The 5,217-nt window shown below is 37.4% G+C and overlaps 1 pseudogene; it reads left to right on the top strand.

The window, feature by feature from the left end:
- The first annotated feature begins 353 nt into the window (after window positions 1-353).
- On the top strand, window positions 354-966 carry LOC103595810 (annotated as a pseudogene).
- The last annotated feature ends 4,251 nt before the right edge of the window (window positions 967-5,217 follow it).

The raw sequence follows: 5,217 nt of genomic DNA, 5'->3' as shown, positions 1-5,217 counted from the left end.
TTGCCTAATGGCCGACCTGGTGAACTGTTGTTTCCACAGTGGTTCTGAAAATGTGACTTGCCACCTGCTGCAAAAGTAAAGTGAATACTTCCGTTCGGATACTACGAAATGCAACATGTTACTGTTTTCAAATGCTGAGATTTGTTTATAACTTGGACACACATAACAGTATTTTCTCAACACAGTCTGCAAGGAAATCAAGACTGTGACATCTATAGCTGACATCAAGGCAAAGCTAAAAAGTACAGATGTGTTTGGGGCAACCAGGTACACATGAAAAACGACCATGACGCTCTGTGATTCCACCATCCAAGCATACCTTTCCAGTGAGGAGGATACGCGCAGTAAGCACGATGAAGCCTCCCTACAGCAGAGCCTCAAGTCCAGATTCTCCAAGTCCTCCAAGTCCTTCACCTTTTCCAGGGCCAGAGAGCCTGTGTGTGTGCAAGGTGAGTGACACTGCTGGGACCCACATGCTGGGCATGGGGTTACAGCTGAGCATCCCCTGTGAGTGAAGTGTGAAGCACAACTGTGACAGAAATGTTCAATGTCAACCACTGTCAGTGGGAGCTGTAACTCTCAGGTGGTGACTGTGGAACTCGGAAGTGAAAATATCACTCTTCTAGTCTCCCGTTTTGGAATGAATACAATGTCTAGTGAGTTTTTCCTGCAAGGATCTCAGTTGAATTTAGCTCTTCCCAACGCCAGAGTCCCCACCTTTAAAACTGCCAGTGACTCACGAAGACCACTTAAAGCCACCATTGGAAATTATTCTAAGTGTAGCACGGAGGAAAACGTTCAAGTCACAAAGGCATTTTCAGTCAGCATGTCCAAATTGTGGGGCCAGGCTTTCAAGTTTGAAGGTGACAATTTTGGATGTGTTGGAGAATGTCAGCTTGATAAAAGTAACATTCTGATCCCCATCCCAGGGGGAATTCCTTTGCAGGACTGGTCCCCATTGTCTAGATCGTTTACTTCCTAGTCGCAGACCATTTAGCACCCCCACTGTGTGCCACCTCCATAGATCAGCAGCAGTTACATGGGGTCTGTATTCATTTCCCTAAGATTAAATTGGTTTTGATAGGGAAGCACACTTTCTTCAAACTTTTTCAAATCCGCTTTGTCACATGTGAAGTTCATCTTGGCACATTTACTATACACAAAAGAGTAACTATTGGAATGACTTGTTATTTTTGCTAACTGGGTTATTTTGCTAACTGATTAAATGTTAATATTTACCAAAGTAGAACTCTAAGGCAGGGTGAGAATTTTTTCTAAGTTGTCATTGGCTCCACTGTAATTGGAATTGTCAAGATTTTGGTGTTTGGTTTCTTTGTTTATTACTGTACTAGGATTTAAATCTTTAGAAGGGAAAGTCTTTGGTATTAACATTTATAAGTGATGAAGAGTTATACTGGCATGTTTAAGAAATCAGCTTTGTATCCCATGAATATGCATAATCAATAAAAAAGAAATTAAAAATAATAAAGAAGATCTTAAAACAGAGGTACGCCAAAAGATGAAAATATGAAATACTTAAATTAAACTTTGAAAACCAGAACAGGCCTGGTCCTCACAGAGAATGAAAAGTTAAATATTTAAGCATTGCAAAGCTAATTGGGCATATTCTTTAACATTTTTGGTGCTCTAACACTGAAGAGCTGGTACTTTCTAAGATATAAAAATGGGTGGTGGTTTTATTTAATTTTTCATAAAGTGATGTTCAGTTTCCTGTTTAAAGTTCAAGGTGACTCTCTTTCTACACTTGTATATAATAATGGATTTCATTCTACTGGATTTCACTATACTGATTTACCCACTTACAGCTTAGTTGGGGTTATATCCTCTAAGGATCAGTTCACATGTAATGTGTTGCTTGTAACAATGCTAATATAAAGTCTCTTTCTGTGTTAAAAAATTACTTCTGTGATACTTTTATTGGATTAGTAAATGCTTACTAATTATTGGATTAGTAAATGCTTACTAATTACTTCTGTGATACTTTTATTGGATTAGTAAAAATTCAAGTTTTATATGGGATCTAGAGCAAGAGAGAGTACATAGCAAATTCAAACTATGTTCAGGGTCTCACTCTGAGAACAGATCGTGTGATCCAGAAGATCTAATTGTACTAGAAATGTCAGTGGCACACCTCAGTATGTAACAGCACAGGCCTCTAGAGTTCTGAAACAGTCATACTCTTCATGGTACAGAATAACTATCTCATTGTCCTATTGGTCATTGATAGAGCCTAAGCAAGCGAGAATGGGACATGGGACAGAGCCTATGCATAGGAATTTCCTAACACGAAGTAGGGATTATTAGATCTCCTAATTCATAAGGACAAGTAATAGTTGAACAATCCTTTATGTGAAGGAGGTAGATACTTGGAACTTGCTTGAGTAGTTCCAGAAGGAATACATAGATTACATGAACAAGTAAGTTACTTAGACTCCCACATTACAACTCTCACTGTTCAGTTCATACCTGGGGCCACCTGGGTTCCCCATGACAAACTGATTGAGGAGGACACTCGGCCCTGATTCACAAATGAATCACTGAGAAGTGTTAGGGCTAGCCAGAAATGAACTATTTCCACATCACATTCCTGAGGTAAGGCTGAAAGGTCAGTGATTAGAAAACTCCATGGGCAGAGGCTGGTCTTCCACTTCAGATGGGAGGAAAGGTGGCCTTAGGTAATATATCTCAAATGGCAAGTGGCTTGGCTAGTTGGTGTGGGGTCTAAAGGAACAAATCTGAAAACTCTGTCAGTAGTGGAGACTGATGCTGAGCCCTCTATGTATCTCCTTTCTTCAGTCTGGAGTTTAGTTAATAGTAATGTGTTAAGGTTGGTTTCTTAATTTTTACCAATGTATTGTGTTAAGATGATAACTTTAGGGGTGACTGAAACTGGGTGAATGCTATATAGGAATTCTCTATTATCTTTGTAACTTGTCTGTAAATCTAATATTATTTCAACATACTTGTTTATTACAAAAAAAATAAAAGGACGAGTAATAAAAATGAATGAGAATAAACATTATTAGTGAAAATTGCAAGAGTACTTCAAAAAGTTTATGGAAAGATTTGTATTATCTTTTAAATTATTTTGTCCACGAATTTTCTGAAGTACCCCCAAATATTATTTTGAAGATAAAATAAGTACAATTTGAGTATTGAAAAAGCCCTTTGGGAATTTTCCTTTTTCTTCATCTTTACCTTTTTAAAATTTCCACTTGGTTAGCCAAGCACTGTTTAACCAAGTACTGCTATGATTTAAATTTGTCAGTCTATATATGTACATGTCTATTTTTTCTTGATATTAAGTGCTTTTGTAAGAGATAATGGTTACATCAAAAAGTGCATTAAAACAATCTAGTTAGAGAGGCTTGAATATTTCTAGCATAAGAGTAAAAATAGACTGACTACAGTATAGATTTTACTATACAATATTGAGCATATTATCCTCAAATTTATATTGTTATGCTGTCAGTGAAATGAAAACAAAATGAAACAAAATACTCATTGTTCCTGGAACATGCTCCTCCTCTACAGCTTTCCTCATGTTTGTCAAAATACAGCAAAGAACTGAGTGAACCTCTCCAGTTCTTTCTGATTATATTGTGTGGCTTTCTAGAACTGGGAAACCTGGGTTCTGTGTTTTGAATAAATCTCAAAACCTTGCTTGGTATGGCTGCCTTTTTCTGTAATAAAACCTATCTCATAGGCTTTTTGGTGAGGATTAAAAGAGTTAATGTATAAATCACTTTAACAGTACATAACCCATAGTAAAGTGCCCAAGAAATATAATTTAATGTTTTAGAAATCTCCTGTAACCAAATCCACCATTACTTTGTATCTGTCAATTCTCTCCAGACAAGAACCACCAAAAACACTGTAGTGGAACAAGTTGGGTTTATTACTTATTGCACAGAGGGAGAATGTATTCCATGGGGAACTATTGAGCAACAGTTTTCAAATCTAGTGTTCTTCACTACATCTGTCTGACACAATGTTGTTTAGAAGCATACACTGTAGATGCACCATGATTTTAAAGGACATCATCAGACCGTAGCCTGAAAACTGTCCTTGGAATCAGATGTAGGGTTGAGGCTAAATTACACACCCGAGGTAGGATGGGTGTGGTAAAGTGGTGGGCATGGGACCGAAGTGGCCCTTCTTAACCGGCAGATACAGAAATGTGTTCCTTGCGGAGTTTCAGTATAAGAACTTTTGTAGATATAAGCAATGCTGCACACCAGAACAAAAGCATGTTATTTCTGCCCTGCCCCGAGAGGTGCTTCAGGTGAGACTTATGTAGTGCTTCTTTGCTTGCTTATAAATTGAAGAGTTGTATATGATTTTACAGACCGTAATGAGTGGTTGTTGAGCAGCTTCTCTTTTAACCCTTTGGGTCTGTGCATGGAATTCAGCTCTGCTCATAATTTCTATTTTTCATTCCTTTGTCCCTCACTTTCTTTTTGATAGTCACTTGCTAATCACCATTCATTGTCTATAGGTGGTTATTGGTTTTCCAGAGATGACAGAATCTTTAAATGTTAGTTTACTTTCCCCAGGCTTTAGGTCTTTTCTAGAGCTCATTCAGCTTATATGCACCCAGTACATATTTCATATGCCAAAGTTCCAAGTAACTCTAAACATCGGAATAGATTGTGAGTTGAAATATGCTAAGAAGTAGCCCCACTTAGAGAATATATAAGTTCTAAAAGGAACTTTTTGGAGGTTTCACCTTAAGGCAGTGACTGTACTGAAGAGAATTTGAGACAAAGTGGCAAACAATGGGCTATTTTGAAACAGGAATGATCTGCTCCCTCATGGATTCTCACATCCTCCAACTGCTGATAAGATTCTGATTAAATATTTTCTGCTAAGAAATTGCTGGACAAAATTACTGAACCATAATTACACTCCCAAGACTATGAGGAGCAAGCAGCCACCTGCTGATGTGAATTCGCTTCATCTTTATGACCCGTATCCAATTCCATCTTGAAAGATTTGCTTTAATTCTCTTTTCTTCCATTTCTTGATTCCCCTGAGTTTTTCTCTCTAATTGACATCTTCATACAGTTTCTCTTTCTTAAAAATAAAGAATTCCCTTCTTTCTAATAGTAAAAAACAGTAGAAAATCTCTCCTCACATTACTTTTACACATATATACATATGTAAGTATAGCCAGGCTTCCCAGAAAAAAAAAAA

The sequence above is a fragment of the Galeopterus variegatus genome, unplaced genomic scaffold, assembly GCF_000696425.1.
Source record: "Galeopterus variegatus unplaced genomic scaffold, G_variegatus-3.0.2 Scaffold1854, whole genome shotgun sequence".
Lineage (NCBI taxonomy): Eukaryota > Metazoa > Chordata > Mammalia > Dermoptera > Cynocephalidae > Galeopterus > Galeopterus variegatus.
The sequence above is the reverse complement of the archived record's forward strand: the minus strand, read 5'-3'. Positions and strand labels throughout refer to the sequence as shown.